Source organism: Danio aesculapii, chromosome 18 (genome assembly GCF_903798145.1).
Source record: "Danio aesculapii chromosome 18, fDanAes4.1, whole genome shotgun sequence".
Taxonomy (NCBI): domain Eukaryota; kingdom Metazoa; phylum Chordata; class Actinopteri; order Cypriniformes; family Danionidae; genus Danio; species Danio aesculapii.
In genome coordinates this window covers 11,854,895-11,874,826 of record NC_079452.1, presented here as the reverse complement: position 1 = coordinate 11,874,826, position 19,932 = coordinate 11,854,895, and the positions used below count along the sequence as shown (strand labels likewise).

Here is a 19,932-nt window from a genome sequence, read left to right as displayed (position 1 = left end):
ACTGATTTAAATGTGAATTTGAACTTCAAAATATCCATCCATCCGATCCAAATATACATCCAAAATAGATGCAGTCAGGATCATCTATTTTGGTGGATTTCTTCTTAAAATCTTCTTAAACACTGCTTTATTCCCCTGTACAAATATTTATATTTATTCCCCTTAACAAATATTAAAGGCTTGGATATTGAAATTGTGGACACACATAAATATTTAGGGGTTGTTTTTGACAATATGTTGACATTTCAACCTAACACTCAAGCTGTCTATAAAAAAAGTCCAACAAAGATTGTTTTTTCTGAGGAAACTGAGATCATTTCAGGTTTGTACCTCTATGATGACATTGTTTTATAAACAGTTTATTGAATCTGTTTTATCTGCATTGTATTATCTGCATCTGCATTGTAGCTTGGTACTGTAATCTGAGTGTGTCAAACAAGAACAGGTTGAGTAGTCTGGTGAAGGTGGCAGGCAAGATCATTGGTTTTAATCAAACTGGTCCAGACGTAATTTACCATACTAGTGTTTTAAAGAGAGCTCAGGGTATCCTATGCACCCCGGATCACCCGTTGTACTCTGTGTTTCAGCTGTTGCCATCAGGACGTCATTTTAGAGTTCTTATTTGCAGGACAAATAGAGTCAGAAATTGTTTTATAATGGTGGCCATTAGGTCATTAAATGAGTCCAGGTGGGAGGGAGATGCACCTTCAATATGATGTATTGGATGCTGTGGGGTAATATTTATTAATATGTACATGGAACTTCGCCTATTACGACACCTTGCTGCAATTTTAGTTTCCCTAAACGGGATAATAAAGTTGAGTCTGAGTCTGAGTCTGAGTTTGTAATGTTGTCATGGTCATGCCGTTTAGGCTGCTGCCATATATTCCATCAAAAATATCAAATATGAACAAAAGTCTCGGGCGATTACAACCTTGAATCAGAAAAAGCTTGCACAGTATGAAAAATGCAAATAAAAAAAGAAAGTAGTGATTTCCATATCAACTTCATTTCGCTTGTAAATACACATCATCAAAAAAAGTAGGGACAGAAGCAGTTTAGGGCTAATAATCCAGTAAATTGGTTAAATATTGATGTGATTTGAAACAGGTGATGTCAACAGGTGATTGTAATTATGACCTGGTACATAAGCGGCATCCAAGAAAGGTCTAGTCCTTTAGAAGCAAAGATGGGCAGAGGAAAATGGGGCGGGAGCGGGATTCAAATTTCAGTTCCGTGCAGATCTCTAGTATGTTGTGTCAGTGTCAGTGCTTTGTGTCAGTGCCCTTGGCTAAGGTAACTAGCACTTCAGTGATGGCACCTTTAATGCTGAAAAGTACATAAAGATTTTCATACATTACAAAGTAGAGGCTGTAGAGAAAAAGGATACAGTTACAGTACTTGACTGGCCTGTCTGCAGTACCGACCTGTCTGCAATTAAGAATGTGTGGTGCATTTTGAAGCACAAAATGCAACAACGAAGTACTGTTGCCCACCTTAAGACTTGTTTGCAGGAAGAATGAGACAAAATTACACCTGAAACACTTCACTACATGCTGTCTTCACTACTTGCAACATTACAAAGTGATAAAAGCTTTATTGTTCCAACTTTTTGAAAATGTGTTGCAAGAACCAAAACTGGAATGCGTGTTTATTTTGGTGTTTGATTTTTATTAAAACAATAAAAATAATGAGGAACACATTAAATAGTGTGCTGTTGTATTGTATGCAATTAAATACAAGTCAAAGTAAATTTAGAAATCACTTCTTTCCTTTCTAATTTGCGTTTTCCATATAGTCCGAACTTTTGCTTATCTGAGGTTGTAGAACGACATAAGGTTGAGTAATTATTAACAAAATGTAACTTTTTTGGGTTAGCTAACCATTTTATAAACAATAGCACTGCAAAATTTACATTCGCAACTAAATATCTCTGCTAAAAGTGCACATATTTAAAAAATATCCACATACACAGAGACGTTGCCTTATTCAAACCCTATAATATTTTAATGTGATTCCTAGGAAAACTACTGCGGCTTTGAAACCAGTAATGAATTACATTTAACTGACTGCAATGGCTCAATCAAATGTCATTGTTTATTTATTTGAACATGCAAGATGATATCCAGATAGACAAATCTCTAGTCAGCTGATCAGAGACAGACTGCTGCCAACAGAAGCTTAACCCACAGACAGAGACAGATGCGCGTCAAAAGAAGAGAGAGTAAATCAGCAGAGACAGTAAACGAGTCTGTAAAAGGTCAATAGAGCAGTAGAGATAAGAGCAACAGCAAGGAAGATAAAAGGACAGGGTCCACGATGTTAACAATTTCCTGTATAGTAACATACAGAAGTTCGCCAGTTACTTACTGTAAATCAATTACAGCAAAAATACTGTATTTACAGCACTATTTATCTTGCTTTACACGGATTTGCAGAATTGTTTGTACAGGTACATCTTTAGGGTAAAAAGTACAGTAATTTTCACAATGCAACTTTACAATACAGTAAGATACCGCATAACTGTCCGACAGTAAAATACCGTCCATATTACAGATAAATATGTGTGTAGGTCTTAAATCATTTTAAACAGGTCTTAATTTTGCTTTGTTCAAGTAAAGCTACTCAGTCAGGCCGACATCCAATCACCAAAAATACATCTCAATAAAACCTTAATTTTTATATTTAAGTTTTTATTGCAATCCAGATGGATGGGGCAACCATTATCGCATCCGAAATGGTAAAAAGCCTTGGAGTAACGATTGATGACCAACTAAACTTCTCTGACCACATTTCTAGAACTGCTCGATCTTGCAGATTCGCACTCTATAACATCAGAAAGGTCCGACCCTTCATATCTGAACATACAGCTCAACTCATTGTTCAAGCTCTTGTTCTCTCTAAACTGGACTATTGCAACTCTCTACTAGCCGGGCTTCCAGCTAACTCTATCAAACCTCTTCAGCTGCTTCAGAATGCAGCAGCACGAGTGGTCTTTGATGAACCCAAAAGAGCACATGTCACTCCGCTACTCACCCGTTTGCACTGGCTGCCAGTTGCTGCTCGCATCAAATTCAAAGCTCTGATGTTTGCTTACAAAGCGACCTCTGGCTTTGCTCCTTCTTATCTGCTCTCACTTCTGCAGATTTATGTGCCCTCCAGAAACTTGCGTTCTGTGAATGAACGTCACCTCGTGGTTCCATCCCTAAGAGGGAAGAAATCACTTTCCCGAACTCTCGCATTCAATCTGCCCAGTTGGTGGATCAGAACGGCAGTCACTTGCTGTCTTTAAGAAACGACTAAAACCTCAACTATTTAGTCTCCACTTTCCTTCCTAATCTGTAACTGCCTCTCTGGCTATACCACAAACTGTACTCTCTTTCAAAAAAAAAAAAAAAAAAACTTACATTATTAATGCTTTGCTTCTTAGACTTTACTCACCTAAAACTTGCCTATAGCACTTATTCACTGTTGCTCTAATAGTTGTGTAAATTGCTTCCTTGTCCTCATTTGTAAGTCGCTTTGGATAAAAGCGTCTGCTAAATGTAAATGTAAATGCAAAGAGATACAATTCACAACGGCTGTTAGACATTTTACAGCAAATTCCCCATTCGATTCTCTAATCAGGGAAAGACGCCTTAAAAACAATTTCACGATTCCTCACACTGTGACTTTTGTGTAGTTAAGATGCTGTGAAATCTTTGATCAACTCCAGAGTGTAAAAAAAATGCCATTAAATTAGACTGAAATAACAACATAAATAAAGGCATCATAAAGGATTGTAAAGACATTGAAGAACTTGGTCTTCTTTGCATGTAGATTCAAGTCCGAAATGACTAATTCTGTCTTAATTGGCAAATTCTGACTTAAAGTTACTTTTTTCACATATTTTTTCCTAAAATGACACAGGATTCTCCCAAAAGATAATAAGATGAGGCATTATTGCAAAATAAAAAATAAAAAAATCATAGGTTTTAAGTCAGAATTTGACAGGGGTATGAATGATTTCGGGCTTGACTGTATATCCTGTTTTATATATATATATATATATATATACATATATATATATATATATATATATATATATATATATATATATATATATATATATATATATATATATATATATATATATATATATATATATATATATATAGTATTTTTTTACTTTAATGTATTTATTCATGTTCATTATCAATTTTCATTTATGAACTCCTTCAGCTAATAACTGTTGTCTGTAGTTTTTTACAAGTTCAAAAAAAGAAAAAAAAATAACTAACTGGTATTTGCTGTTGAGTATGTGTAATAGTTTTACTATTTGTATTTTTACACTTTAAGAGTCTGCAGATGTGGGACCAAATGATAATAATAATTATGTTGTTATTATTATTGTAATAATAATAATAATAATATAAAATTAATATAAATATTTACAGTACTAAAAATAAATACAAATTTTATTAATACTAATATTAACCCTATATATGATCATATAAAAAATACTCTTTAACTTTTACAGCTCTTTTAAAGCATGGTTCTTTATAGAACCTTTCACAAAAGTGTTCTATTTCACCTGCTTCAAATGTTATCACTCGATTGACTGGGCATTATCAGTGGTTATCATCAGCTTATAGATATTAGCTGTTATCATCCATCCACATGGTTGATCAGCTATACTAATAGAAAAGCCTCCAAATCCAGATCTGTTGCAGCCGCATGTGATTTATAGCTGATTAACCGAGTGGATGCATGATAACAGCCTTCTGATAACACCCATTCAATCGAGTGATAACATCAAATTTGCTGGTTCTATTGACTAAAGTAGCATTTTTCGCAGGCCCGCTGGTGTTCTCTCCATAGTAAACAAATAGTGCGTCAACTCACGTGATTTCGTGGCCGCAACGTTATTACGTGAAGACAGAAATTACATTTTTGGGTGAATTATACCTTATAAATACAGTAGACTCTTTCAGCGACATTTAAAGGTGTCCACGTTGCTCAGCAATGTATATAAAACAATGTGAAGACTTGTGAAAAAGCCTATATGCTTCTCTCCTAAAATTGACAATTGGCTGAATCGTAGAGATGCTGGATTAAGATCGTGTGGAGGGTCGAATTAAGATCACAATCGTTTTTCGATTAATCTTGCAGCTCTAATTAATATTAATAATAATTCAGTATAAAAAAATAAATACCAATTTTATAATACTAATATTAATACTATTTATGATCATATAAACAAATATTTTAAGGTCCTATACCACATTCAAAGCATGTTTCTTTATAGAACGTTTCACGAAAGGGTTCTGATTTCACCAAAAATGGTTCTGCTATTGCTACAAGCCTATAATCCTATTAATTTGTTACAGTTAAGAACTAAAAGTGTACTGTTTCATCTCACTGTTGTTGGTTGACAGTGAAATGGCTCTACATAAACAGAATAAGAGGTCCTTTTGGGGTTTTTATTAACACAAAGACAGGGGCCCCACTCTGAGTTGCTTAGGGCCCCTAGAAGTCTTGGATCAGCTCTCTGTCTTTAGACTTTATGAGATAAGATTAGTGATACAACTCTCCACATGGCAGTGCTCTAATACCACAAAACTTTAAATACTCAACCATTGGTCCAGTTGACTTCAAAACTGGCATGAGTGTTTCTGTGCGAATTGCATGGGAATGGTTGAAAACATAAGCCACAACAATCTCTGAGTTTATATAGGCTAAAACTATTTTTCTTTATTACATTGTAAAGGTTTTCGTGAATTTGATTTACTCTACTTAACAGACCAAAAATAAGTCAATCAAAATCAGTATAGACAGCTAGCTAAACATTATGCAGTTGGAAAGGCCACAATTGACTATTATTACGTCTTACAGCTCAATTTACCAATCAAATCAAACCAAATATAATTAAAAGCCCTTTAAATGTGCCATTATCATGCACTAGCAGACAAGCTACGAACAGCCACTTCTCTGACCAGAGAAAGTGGTCATTTAATTGCTGCCATAATAACAACTAGGTTTAAGATAATGACCCAGAAAAACGAGTTGTCTTAAAGAACTTCTTTAGATGGTCACTGAAAACCTCACTCTTATACAACAGCCACCAAATACTGATGAAAACACAGAATTATTGTGGAAATTCACTTGTTTTTTCCGCTGTGACTGCTGAAAAATTCACGCAAACTTTAATAATGGTCACAGAATTTGTTTTATTTAACAGTCGTTTAAACTTTAAGCCTCTTTATGAGTACCTTTCATGTACAGCTATTAATGCGTCATTTGCTTTTAATTATGTGATTATAAGGCTCCAAAACAAAGTTCGGCATATGTCAAGCAAAGTTTTATTGGCGATTAGGTAATGTATCATGTTTTATCAGCAACCATTAAAGAATTTATTTTAGGGAGTTGTGTTCTGTTAAGATGAAATAATTGTTTAGTAGTGCCAGGAAACGTATAGCGCCAAACATTCAAGCGTTCCAGTTATTTCACCAAGCAGAACATGTAAACAAAACTCTACACTGAATAAATGACTTTTACCTGCTTGTTTAAACTACGGGTGGCACAGTGGCTCAGTGGTTAGCACTGTTGCCTCACAGCAAGAAGGTCACTGGTTCGAGTCCCAGCTGGGTCAGTTGGCATTTCTGTGTGGAGTTTGCATGTCCTCCCCTTGTTGATGAGGATTTCCTCCTGGTGCTCCGGTTTCCCCCACAGTCCAAAGACATGCGGTATGGGTGAAAAAGCTAAATTGGCCATAGTGCATGAGTGTGTGTGTGAATGTGAGAGTGTATGGGTGTTTCCCAGTAGTGGGTCGCAGCTGGAAGGCCATGGCGATCCCATTAAATAAAGGGACTAAGCCGAAGGAAAATGAATGAATTAATGTTTAAACTACTTACTGAGTTGAAACAACACAATTCTTAAGGTTTTTTTGGGCGGGACATTGCATTTGTATCATGTTCAAGTCACTTAAATTTGTAAATACAATTAAGTTAACTTACTGTTTTTCCCAATTGTTTACACACAATTACTTGTACTTCAGACACAACGACTACAACATGTAACTGATGCACCAACCCCCTGAACCAATTATGCTAAACTATAAGCACAATTCCTGCTTTACACTCAAATTGCAGGTTTAAAAAACTTTTTTTTCAAAACACTACACACAATTCTCTGCATTTTGCACAATTTTCATGCAGAAAATCTCTTGTTTTCATGAGGAACACACTGCCATTATAAATTGTAAAGTCAGCTGTCCTACTTTGCATACTAACTCATCACATGAGTAAACAAAGAATTGCAATTTTGAAATCAGAGCTCATCTGGTTCATAACTGGTTCACTGCCCACCCACGTTTTTTTAGTTGTTTACCTCCTTCTCCATTCCTCAAACCTATAAGGAATTTTTTTTCTGCCTGAAAGTGTAGAAAGCATAGAAAGTGTATGACCAAAATCCACACACGTACAGTATACCCCTTCTCCAAGCTACAGTTAATGCTTTTCATGGCTGGATTTGCCATGCAAGGTGACATTTTCCTCGCTGCTTGGCCAGAGCAAAACAGAAAAGAGGATGCAGTATAGCGTTTATTTTTTATTACTGTAACTGTATTCTGTAAATACTTCTGTTGATGGTGTATGTAGACCACGTTATGTGCAACTGTGTTGGTTGGGATGAACACTGTACACTGTTTTTGTGGGGGAAATACAGTAAAATATATTTGGTATTTGTGTGTTTTGCATAAAAACAATATTTTAAAATATTTTCTAAACCTATGTACTGTCTGTAGTAAGTGTAACACTAAACAAAAAAAGACTTACAGTAAGTCATCATGATGAACGGAGAAGAAGTGGTCATAGTGTTTTACATTAAGCGCATCAGTGTTCAACAGTTCTTATAAATGTCTATTCATATGATGGCTTGTGTCTGTCAATTGAAAACAAAATACCATTTTGAGAAGATATCACATTGTTTTGAACGTAGAGTTTCATTTTGCAGAAGTATTGAAGAGTTTTGCCCAATGTCTGTGTGTGTTTTGTGATTTGTGTGTAGAGTTCTGACAATATGAGACATGCTTTTAGAAAATGTGTGTAAACAATTGGGAAAAACTGTAAATGATTTGTGTTGAGACAAGATGAATAATTTTTACAGTGTAAAGCACAATAAGTGTTGTAGCTGTGACACAATTTTTTTTAATCAAATCATTTAGCTACTATAATCCTTCGAACCTGCAAATCTAGCTTTTCATATTCTAAAAAAAGACATGCCCCCTTCATATTAATTATTTTATTTATTTATTGATTTATTTTATCTAATTTTTTTGAAGATGTGGTTGGAATACATTGTGAAATAAAACTTATTTGATCACTCCAAATCAACATTTTAATAAATGTGTATATGTGTATTGTTATTTATGGGTAAATATGAACACAGATATTAATTGAGTTTCTTATAATAATGTATACAACATATATACATATATATATATATATATATATATATATATATATATATATATATATATATATATATATATATATATATATATATATATATATATATATATATATATATATATATTAAACCACAGCGGTTCGAACTGTAGTTCTGCCGAATGGGCAGTATTAATAGCTATAAATGTGGGAGAGCGTTGATATTATGTGATTGTATTGTATTGCAATATGGAACAGTTAAGTGTTGATGTTAAATCAAAAGTAATTCACAAATACTTGAAAATGAGATGATTTAATGACAATAATTCTCTATGGTTACAACTGAATTAGTTACAAAATAACTGTATAAAATGATCAAATATGAAATGATAAAAGCATATGATATAAACTGTACCCAGCTTAAATGTAAAATTAAAGTTACCAGAGGTAGAAGGGGAGACACAGGAGGAGGGAGAGAGAGACAAAGGGAGCAGGCCCAGAAGTTAGCCTGATTGCAGTAGAGTCAGAGAAGATAGACTCCAGAGAAGGAGAGGAGAAAAGCAGACCAGGAAAAGACAGGTCAGGAAAAGAAAAGAGGCAGAGCAGCGTTTTACCACCTATTTTGTATATTTCTTGACCATGTGACTAAAGCCCAAATGTTGAGACATTCAAACTGACCAATCAACATGTGACCACATCGTAAAACCCCCAAAGTCCACATACCAGGCCCTGATCTTATCAGTATCTGCCTTTGGAGTCAGTATGGACCTTCTTGAGTCAAAAATACATGTTTTGTCAGTTAAACAAACGCATATAATAATTTAGCCTCTTAAATATATATATATTGATGCTTATAAATCACAAAAAAAGCAAAAAAAAACAAACAAAAAAACATATGCAGCATTATGTAAATTTTATTTGGTTAATTAAATGTTTTTTTATTTTTTATTATTATCTTATGAATTTATTATATTTACCCCTGGCAACTGTTACCATACTTTGATTGTATACTATTACTATAATTTTTCTCATTTTATTTCGTTTTATTTGTTCATAATTGTTGTGAGATGTGTAGGCTTGTACTAAATTTGTACATATTTTCAATTTAAAAAAGATTTTTTCAATTTATAAAAAAATGAATTTACTGAAAACAAATAGCTACTGCGCTGATATAGCTTTTAGTATTTGCGGTTGCATGCTCGAGCAGAGACAATCATCAGTGAATGACATGCTACTCAATCACAGACACATTCAATAGGTCTACATTTTTTAGTTAATTCAGTTTTCATTTCTTTTATTTGATTAGCGAAATATTGAAAATTGGCCTGTTTTTATTCATTGAGTAATAAGGATGATTTCATATTCAAACATCTCAAATAAAACGACACATATTTGTTTATTTTCCGTTTCTTTTTTATTTATATTCAAAAGGGAAGCAAGTGAAACAAATAAGAGAGTAGTGGGAAGAAGCTGTGAAAATAAAAGTACTTATATGTTTACCTGTGGGTCTTTGCGGGTGGGACAAAACATGATTACTGTGATCGGGAGCGGGAGAAAATAATATCTATTTTTTCAAAAAAAAATCCCCCTTGCGCAGATCTCTAAGCGAAAGCACCAAATACTGGTCTGGAATACATACAGTACAATAATACAACGTTTTTTGTACGTTTTGCGGATGTAAGTCTTTTTGAACTCACTATCATTCAAAACACAACCTTTTTTCAACAATTAAAACTACCAAAACACTTTAATACACTAATTAAAACAGCCCTGAATGTAAAATCAATGAGATATAGGATGGATGTATTAAACTCCATTGGGAGGGCCACTGTCCTGCAGAGTTGAGCTCCAAGCAGCAATAAAAACCTGGTTGGAAGTTTCTAGTAATCTAGTAGGACATGATCATCTTGTTTAGGTGTATTTAATGAAGTCTGGAGCTGAACGCTGCATGACACTGGCCCTTTAGGAACTCAACTGGACACTCCTGTTCTAATGTTTCTTGGTAAACTGCAGTTTTTCAACAGGCTGTCCAAAAAACACAGCTTGTGTCTGTCCACAGAAACCCAGAATCTATCTAAATACACTCTCTCCGGGATAAGAACTGTTTTCTGCATGCTCTGTGATCTCTTTCTCACTAATGCATTGGAATTACAGGCCTATAAAATGATTTTCTGCTGTGAAACATTCTGGACACCTCCTGCTGTACAGAATGTTCCTTTTCCCTCCACCTCACACAGCATTTGCTTTTTACCGACACGTAACAAGTCGTATCTGGTTTCAGACTTTTAGGTTTGTAGCATCTTTCAGGGTTTAGCATGGCACTGAAGCTGGACCGTGATGAAAACAGACAGCTTTAACGGGCCTTTGGCTCTTCTGGTCATTTCCTAGCTAATTCTCATGTCTCCTCCACTCAGAATACAAATGAACTTTTCCATTACGAGGCATTAGCCTACTGGGCTTCTGGAATTCATTTCCAGTACCCTTTTTTTAAGTAGTTAATTATTAGTGTCTGTATTGTCTGTTGTGTCAAACTGCATATATAAACAATAATCCAAAAACAAACAAAAAGCACTCAGGAGTAGTTTAAAAGAAGACTAATACTTGGTTAAGTCAAACAACAGGAAACTACAGAGGTGGTAATTGCAATCATTGTGATAACATACTTAAAGGGCACCTATGGTGAAAAATCTACTTTTAAAGCTGTTTGGACAGACATGTGTAGATGTAGTATACAGACAGTCATATTGGGGTGATATAAACACACCCAGTAGTTTTTTTTTTTAAATTTAACAACATAAAAAAGGTGGACCAATTACAGCGGTTTTCAGATCGACCGCAACTTTATGTAGGAGTGCAGTCCCACCGCCCACCGAATTGATTGACAGCTGTGCGTATTAACATGTCCCGGTAGTCACGTGTATAATCATATCAACAAGATCAGACGTGCACAAAGCAAACGGGAATAAAAGGTCTGTTCAGTTTGCTAGGATCATCAATCATCATTAAATGTGATCAAGAGTGAGTTTCACAAGTTTAAAATGTTTTAAAACAGAGCACGTGTGTAATGAATTACAGCGATTCACTTCATCAGCACAGCCGCGTATCAGAACAATTATAAAGGAAGACTCTTAAATCCCGGTTTGTGGATGTTAAATCAGGTTTATTTTGTACATTAACATAACAGATATTCATACAGCAGTGAGGATTAACCTGTATCATTACCTGTATTACCTAGCCTTAAAGGCCCAGTACAAAAAGTCAGCAACCAAGTTTTACCGCCTATAATACAGAAACTTCAGACAGCTATAACAAATACTCTGATGGGTGTTTTGAGCTGAAACTTTACAGACACATTCTGGGGACACAAAAGACTTATATTAAATCTGAGAAAAGGGGTAACCTAGGTGCCCTTTAAGATGAACATATTTAGAGATCCATCATCAGGCCGTGAATTTAAGATCAATTAATTTATTAATTGCAATACTACATTTGTTGTATACCGACTGGAATGTCCGTGCGGATGTTTTTATATAGTAATGACTAAGAGAAAATTTAAATTGAGATTAGCGGAGCATAAAAACGCGATACCTGTAATCCCCAATATCCAATGGCCTTACATTATAAAAATCAAGGTCACGGCAATCCCAGTTCATTAAAGATGGTTGGTATTGGACATATTTACAATTTTACAAGAGGAGGAGACAGGATAAAAAAAATTAAAACAGAGATTTTTTGGACCTATACATTAAAAGCAACTAGATTTCTAGTTTTAAATGACGAATTAGATTTTTCTTCTTTTTTTGTAAAACAGTTTTTCTATAGATGTTTTACAGATTTTCATTATATATTGTTGAATATGTATGTGTTTGTATATGCATTCTTATGTGTGCATGTATATGTGTATGTATATGTATGTGCACATGTATATGTTCGAATGGATGTATATATGTATGTACATGCCATGTTTAAGCGTATTTCTTTCTACATATTTGCTTATTTGTTCAATTTTTTCTTTCTTTATATATGCATGTGTACAGTATGTCTGTGTATGTATATATGCGTATATATGTCCCCCTCTATCAATGCTGAATTAATGATGACAGTTGATCTTGTTTGTTATATTATTTGAGTGTTGTTCAGATTTTTAAATGAATCATGGGACCGTAGTACTCAAAAGAAACTCTAGATGCACATGATCACTGTTCCCCTAATGAAGGCAGTTCCTTGCCCAAACGCGTAGATTTTTTTAAAGATTAGCCATGTGAATAAAGGCTTTTTATATTTTCGACATTTTTCAAGTGCCTCGGACTGATGTTTGTTGTTGCATATAAAAATACTGTTAAAATACAAGAACTTACACAAAAAATAAAATACAAAATAAAAAAATAAAATACAAAAACGCACTTGATAATATTATAATAATAATATTAGGGGTGTAACGGATCACAGTTGATCCGTGATACATATGGATCACAACCCACAGTTCAGAACACACGTGACCCGCAGATTAATAATTTTTTTTTGTAGATTAATCCTAAATTTGTAACGATCGCAGAGAAATCCCCTTTGGTGTCATTCAAATCACATGTATGAAAGCATTTAGGCTTTCCTGTAAAATATATAATGATGATGGAAGAAGTTGTGGTGGGTTATTCGGGATGTGGTGGGTTTCAACAACCAGCCTTCAAAAATATGCCACTGAACAATTCTTCAAAAATGATCATCTAGCAATAAAACAATGAGGTTTTATGAGTGAATAACTGAATCGTTTAATGAAAATAAATATGGGTTGTACAAATTCTAGTATTAGATTTCTACCTTTAGCAACGTACCAGATCAGCAATAGTAGTAGTAGCAGCAAATTTTCCACCGTATTGAATATTTTAGCATTCATTTTTATTCAGCTGATTATTTCTTCATTTTATTTTTGAGACCAAAAGTTTCTTGTTGCATTCTTTTTATAATAAATGAAAAGCAAATTACATTTGTCTCCTCTTTTTGGCTGATTCGAAAAGTGATCCAAACTGTGAGATTTGTGATCCATTACACCACTAATAACTATTGACCTTGATACACAGATTTTTTGTGTTTGAACAAAAAAATGACAAATCATATTCCAGCTACACAGATGGTCCATGACCTAACACTGCTGTTAATTAACAGTCGCTTGTTGCTCGTAAGTTTTGGGTGTTTTACATTGCATTATGGGACCTTGATCTCTGACATGTAACTGCATTTAAACTGTGACTTTTTTGGACATTTTTAATCATTCATTCATTTTCTTTTCAGCTTAGTCCCTTTATTACTCTGGGATCACCACAGCTGAATGAACCGCCAACTTATTCAGCAAATGTTTTACGCAGCGGATGCCCTTCCATTACATTCCATACACACTCATTCCCACACATACACTACGGACAATTTAGCTTACCCAATTCACCAATAGCACATGTCTTTGGATTTGTGGTCGAAACTGGAGCGCCCGGAGGAAACCCACGCAAACACAGGTAGAACATGCAAATGCCAACTGACCCAGCCGAGGCTCGAACCAGCGACCTTCTTGCTGTAAGGCGATTGTGCTACCCACTACGCCACTGCGTCGCCCCTCGACATTCTTAGTAGTTTGAAGTTGTATATAGTATATAATAATTAATATATGATGAAACAAATTTAATAATAATAATTCCTTACATTTTATATAGTGCTTTTCTGGACACACCACACACCAGCTGATTGGTGGAGAGGAGACAGAGTGATGAAGCCAATTATGATATGAGGATGGTTAGGACGGAAAGAAGCTAGTGAGCAAATTTGGCCAGGATGCCGGAGTTAAACCCCTACACTTTTTCAAAGGACATTTTTAATGGGATTTTTAATGACCACAGAGAGTTCCTAATTACCCTAGCCCAGTTAACGATGAACACAGACATCAGGTTGAGCGCCCCCTGCTGATCTGCTGATCTCATTAACACTAGTCCAGCAGCAGCAACCTAGCTTTCGCAGGTACTGACGGGGCGCAGCCCTGCTTAGCTTGTGACCATGTGAGAGTTGTAACATATTTTGTACTATGAATAGTTTTAGTATTGTTGTAGGTTGTAACAAAAGTATCTCAAGAATCTGCAGCTGTATCCCTTCTAGACTTTACCGCAGGGGCTTCTCTCAATCCTTTGTCTTGAAATTGTGGGGGCTTTTTTCTATTTTGATGATATTTTTACTAGAAGCAGCCATTAGTATACAACACTGTATAAAAATGTGGGTTCCACAAAATTTATTTGTGTTTGGACAACATGGAGGAATTAAAGTGCACCTGTTTTCCTCCTTTTTCAAACTTTAAGACAAGTCTTTTGTGTCTCCAGAATGTGTCTGTAAAGATTATTTATTATACCTTTTTAAATCTGGGAAATTTGAGCTGTCAAGATATTGTAGCTGTTTTTATTGTCTGTGGGATTAATGCAAATGAGCTGGTTCTCCCCGACAACCATTCCCATGTGCATGTCAAAGTAGATAATCAGCACAGTGACAGACAAGCATGCAGCAGATCTCCCTTACTACAGTAAGAACTTTCCCAACTCTTTTTTGACATATTTGTTGTGGAGTTAATTCAAGCCTTTCTGCAATGATAAGTCACAAACAATGTCCTTATAAAGTTTGCGCGCATGCACACACACACACACACACACACACACACGTTTAACTTTGCATTGTTTTTGCAAGTTAAACATGACAGGATACATATTAATGCACACTGCTACATGAACATCCGTTAATGTACAAAATAAACCTGATTAAAGTCCACAAACCGGAATCAAAGTGTCTCCTTTGCGGCGGAGTTGATGAATTACGAAGCAATTTTCCTGCATTTATTACAAATATGCACTGTTTTAACAAGAAAACACATTTTTATAGCATAACTGAGTGACCAAAAGATACACGGACGAACCGCTCACCGGCTCTGCACGCACTGCTTGACATGAATTCATTAATGAATCTGTTAACGGTAACTGTGCTGTGTTCTCACAGATGGTGTCTGATATTGCACAGATGCTATACGTCATTTTAATAGCAATACCGGTCTTTTCATGAGCTGCAATATTAGTTTAATCTTGGCGAGTGCAAGCCCTTTTGCGATGGTGTATGTGGTGTTAAATTTTACATATAGCTGACAGCGTCTGGCCATTAAATAAAGAATTAAACAGAACCTCTCGTGCTTAAAATGTGTAGATATGGCAGTTACCTGAAAGTTTCGTCACACAGACTTTACAGTGAATGCTAGTTATTTTCATAGCAGACTTGAAGCCAATGGAAGTCTTTTATCCACTCTTGGAAAAGTGTAGATGGTGGATTAACATTCACCACGTGATCAGTAATCAGATGTGCCATTATTTGTAGCTTTAGCTGGCTTCTAAAACTAAATCTGTCAGTGTTGTTTTCATTCTCTCATCTTCAGCGCGTTACATTTTTGCGGTTGTATCTCCTGTCATCTGAAGGCAGAAGGCGTTGACTGAATGATTCTGTCTAGCGCAGTGGGCCAATAGGAAGAGAGCGAAGGCGGGACAAGCGTTGCCGGCTTTGTTTACTGCAGCAAATTGACATGACAACAGTTTTAAACTGTTCCTGAGCACTGCGTTTTAAGTGCAAAGATGCATTCTGCCTTAATGTGTCCTAAATACTTTATGAATTTATCAGTGATATCTTTAGAAAATCTGAAAATATTAGCTTTCACTTATAATACTGAAAAATATATATTATAATCACTGAAAATTACACAATATTTAAATCACTCTCACGACCCCTTGAAATTACTCTGCGACCCCCAGTTTGAGAACCACTGGTCTAACACACAGCAAATGTCTTTTTTGAGTGAACCCTGTCATCAAATCTACTAGAACTTCTATGTTAAGCTGCTTTGACACAATCTACATTGTAAAAGCGCAATAGAAACAAACATGAATTGAATTGAATTGAATTGAAATCAAACCATCTAGCAGGGTTGTTGCTAGTTCAGAAACGGTTGAGACCATAGTTAACCAGAATTATTTGTATTATTTATTAAATTTCCCATTAATTGTATTTTATTAATGTCTACCCCCACCCCAACCCTAAGTCCAAGCATCACAGTAATGTAAAAACAGTTGTTGTACCAAGTATTATTTATGTTATTTATTAAATTACCCAATAAATTTATTTTTTTAATGTCTACCCCCACCCCAACCCTAAACCCAACTGCCACAGTACTGTAAAAAAATTTATTATTGTTATACAGTGTCACAAAAATTATGCTACATTGATGCTATAGCTGTATTCTATCTACACTTTACCATCTAGCAGTAACTAGCAACCAAAGAACAATTTATGTTCAATCATAGTGACTTTTTACATGATCAAGCACCATAGCAATTTAAAAATCGAGTTACTCTTGTTAGATTACACTCTCCACAGCAAATAAATAAGATCTAAAAAAGATCAGAAAATGTCTGGTTATCCAGACAACAAGCCAGCGGAGCCACCCAATACCAAACCTGTTAACCAGTATTCAACTGAATTAACAGTCTCCTATCAATATAGGAGCTGACTGAGAAAGCTAGAGACGAGCAGAAGCAAGAGATAAAGTAATGATGATAAAGAAAGAGCTGAATAATCTTAGGCCTCCATTTACACTAATACGTTTTAGTTTTAAAACGGTGCTTTAGAATGAAAACGATCCTCGTCCCCACTGGCATTTCTGAACAGCTCTCCATCTACACTATACCATTGAAAACGCACATCACATGACCACACACACTCTGGCATGCACTGCAGTGATGAGAGTTGTGCATGTTGGACTGTATATCAAGGATCTACCGCTGGATTTAATCTCACTATATATGTTAAACTTTAAATTTAATTCATCTTGTCTCTAGCTAACGACATATTTCCCGACTTTGGTCTTTAGAATCTCTTACTTGTTCTCAGGTAACGTGTTTTGGCTGAGCACAAAGATAAGATAATATATTAATTTATGTAACCACGTACACTGTTTCTGCACGTTTGACTGATTGCTTGCCTTTATTTCCTATACTGTAAAACTTACGTTATACTTTTATAATGGCCATTATTGATTATTAAAACTGATACTCAGCAAAAGAGAGGGTATGTTTCATATTTTTCAATGAAAATGAAAGGAGGCAGTTATGTTAGGCTCCGTTTTGTAATAAATATGCATACAGTGAAGATGACGGTCATATAAATTTGGAGCTACACGACACCTCAACATTTCTACTGTCTGTTAAGTTGTGAAAATGAAAATAGGCAGTTCCTCGTATCATGTTTTCATTTTAATGTTAAGAAAGTAAAACAACGTATTCAGTGTGATGTGAATGACGTTATAAAGTACACAGTTTCCTTTGAAGATTACCCGACATGTCCTCGAGAGTTTGTTTTCCATATCAGACTTGCAAAGTCTGAACTTACAAGGAAAGGATGCAAGACTGAACTGTGTGTAGGCTACTAAATATTGAGTAAAAGCCCCAGGGCCCTATCATACACAGGGCACAGGACGTGTTTCCACAACGTGTTGCTATTTTCAGACCAATGAAACCCAAATTTTCCCGTTTTCCGCCACGTTGTTTAAATAGCAAATCCATTTGCGCCACTTTGTGGATTCATAGGTGTTTCGGTCTAGAGAAGAGGTGTGTTAAGACACATTGTTGGCACATTTGCTATTTTAAGGAACTAAAATAGACTGTTCAATAGACCAACTGAAAGCAGGTCTAAAGTGTAGCACAGAGCGCGTTCGTTGTGCGTCTCGCTTACACATCGCTTAAATCCTGCAGGATGTACAGCAATACGCAAATATCTTTACAAATGAAAAAGAATTAAAGGATTAAAATATTTTTAAAAATATTACTTTCTACATAGATATAAAAACCAGTGCCTGCATGATTTTTTCATCTCTGTTATTTTTTTAGTTTATTCATGACAATTTGCTTTGGTATAATGTTATTATTATTAGCAGTATTATTTATTATATGCACATTTATATTTGTTTTATTAAAAACAAGCTTAGATTTGTCCACTTGTCAGGATTTGAACCATATGGGGCACAGCATGTGTATTTGGTTTTTCGACCACACTTCCTTATTACTGTTCATTTATTTTGTTTGCTGGAAATTAGAACTGAATTTAGAAATAGTTTTAAAAACAAACGAATAGTTTTGTTAACAAACGAAACTAATTACGTAGGCTAATTGGTGTCTGCGTACAACACCATTTCTTTATCCATGAAAGTATGAAAGTGAAAGTAAAGGCCTGCTGGAGGAGGCTCATTCTTTATCCTTGCGCTGCAGATGCTCTGTTTAACTGTTTTCTCGCTAATTAACTCATTAAGAGAATAAGCTCAACCCTGTTAGACCATGTGCCGTGGCGCAGAGCGTATTCTTCCGTCCTTAAAATAGCAAAAGTGGATTAGGATGCGCCCTTTATGCTTTTGCACCCTGCAATTCAGACTTTGTGCCTAGATTGTTAAAATAGAGCCCCTAATGAATTTTCCCCCATCCACACTTAGGCCCAATCCCAGTTCTACCCCTTAGCCCTTTCCCTTACCCCTACCCCTTGTTTTGCGCGTTCACGTGAAGGGGTAGTGGTGTCCCAATTCTCTTTGGCTTGAAGGCGTAGGGCTAAGGGCAATGGGTATACACCCCTTCAAATGAAGATTTTTCAGGACCACACTCGAAACCAAGGGGTAAGAAAATTTCCCAGAATACACCAGCCACAGCTGCACCCGGAAGTATTGAGATCCACAAATTAGAATAACTACAGCAGTCACGATTGTCTGATCTCATATGAAGCAAGAGATTGCGATGACATATGATGACATGTGCAGGTGCTGTAGTGCTGTCTCAATTCTTAGGGGTAAATTTTGGCTTGGTTCTAAGGGCCAAGGGGAAGGGGTAGGGGTACAATAATAGAATTGGGATTGGGCCTTAGTTGTGTATGATTCAATACTCAGACTTCGCCTCACCAAGATAAATCCAACAAGTGTTATTATACCACAAGCAACAGCAATGGAAAATTACTGCTTCACAATATTGTCCAGAGACAACACAGGCCTTGAAATGAAGACATTCTCTTATCTCTTACTCATGAAAGCAAGTATTGCTTGAATCCACAGTCATAAGATTATAACAATATGAAAAAATGAAATAATAAGAAAGAATAAACATATAAAATAGTAATAAAAATATAAAAACATATTAAAATGACAAATAATAATCAATAATAGTAATCAAATCATTAAGTAATAATCAATAAAATGATATAATGATAATTATATAAATGACTAATGAACATATGATAAGATAAAATAATTAAATGAAGAATGAATAAAAACAAATGAAAATAAAACACAACACAAATGAATAGTTGTTTTCTTAAAACAACACACACATTTGCTACAAGGACTCTCAGATCCTTAGTTAGATTCTTCACTCTGTAGTACACATCTGCAGTGTTTTCACACCAAGCCCAA

General features: G+C 35.2%; 1 protein-coding gene across 1 annotated transcript in view; it reads right to left on the bottom strand.

Annotated features, from left to right (window-relative positions):
* The window catches only part of LOC130246073 (transmembrane protein 255B-like), a 74,460-nt gene that overhangs the window by 39,435 nt on the left and 15,093 nt on the right, over positions 1-19,932 (bottom strand). The gene's annotated exons all lie outside the window — the stretch shown is intronic.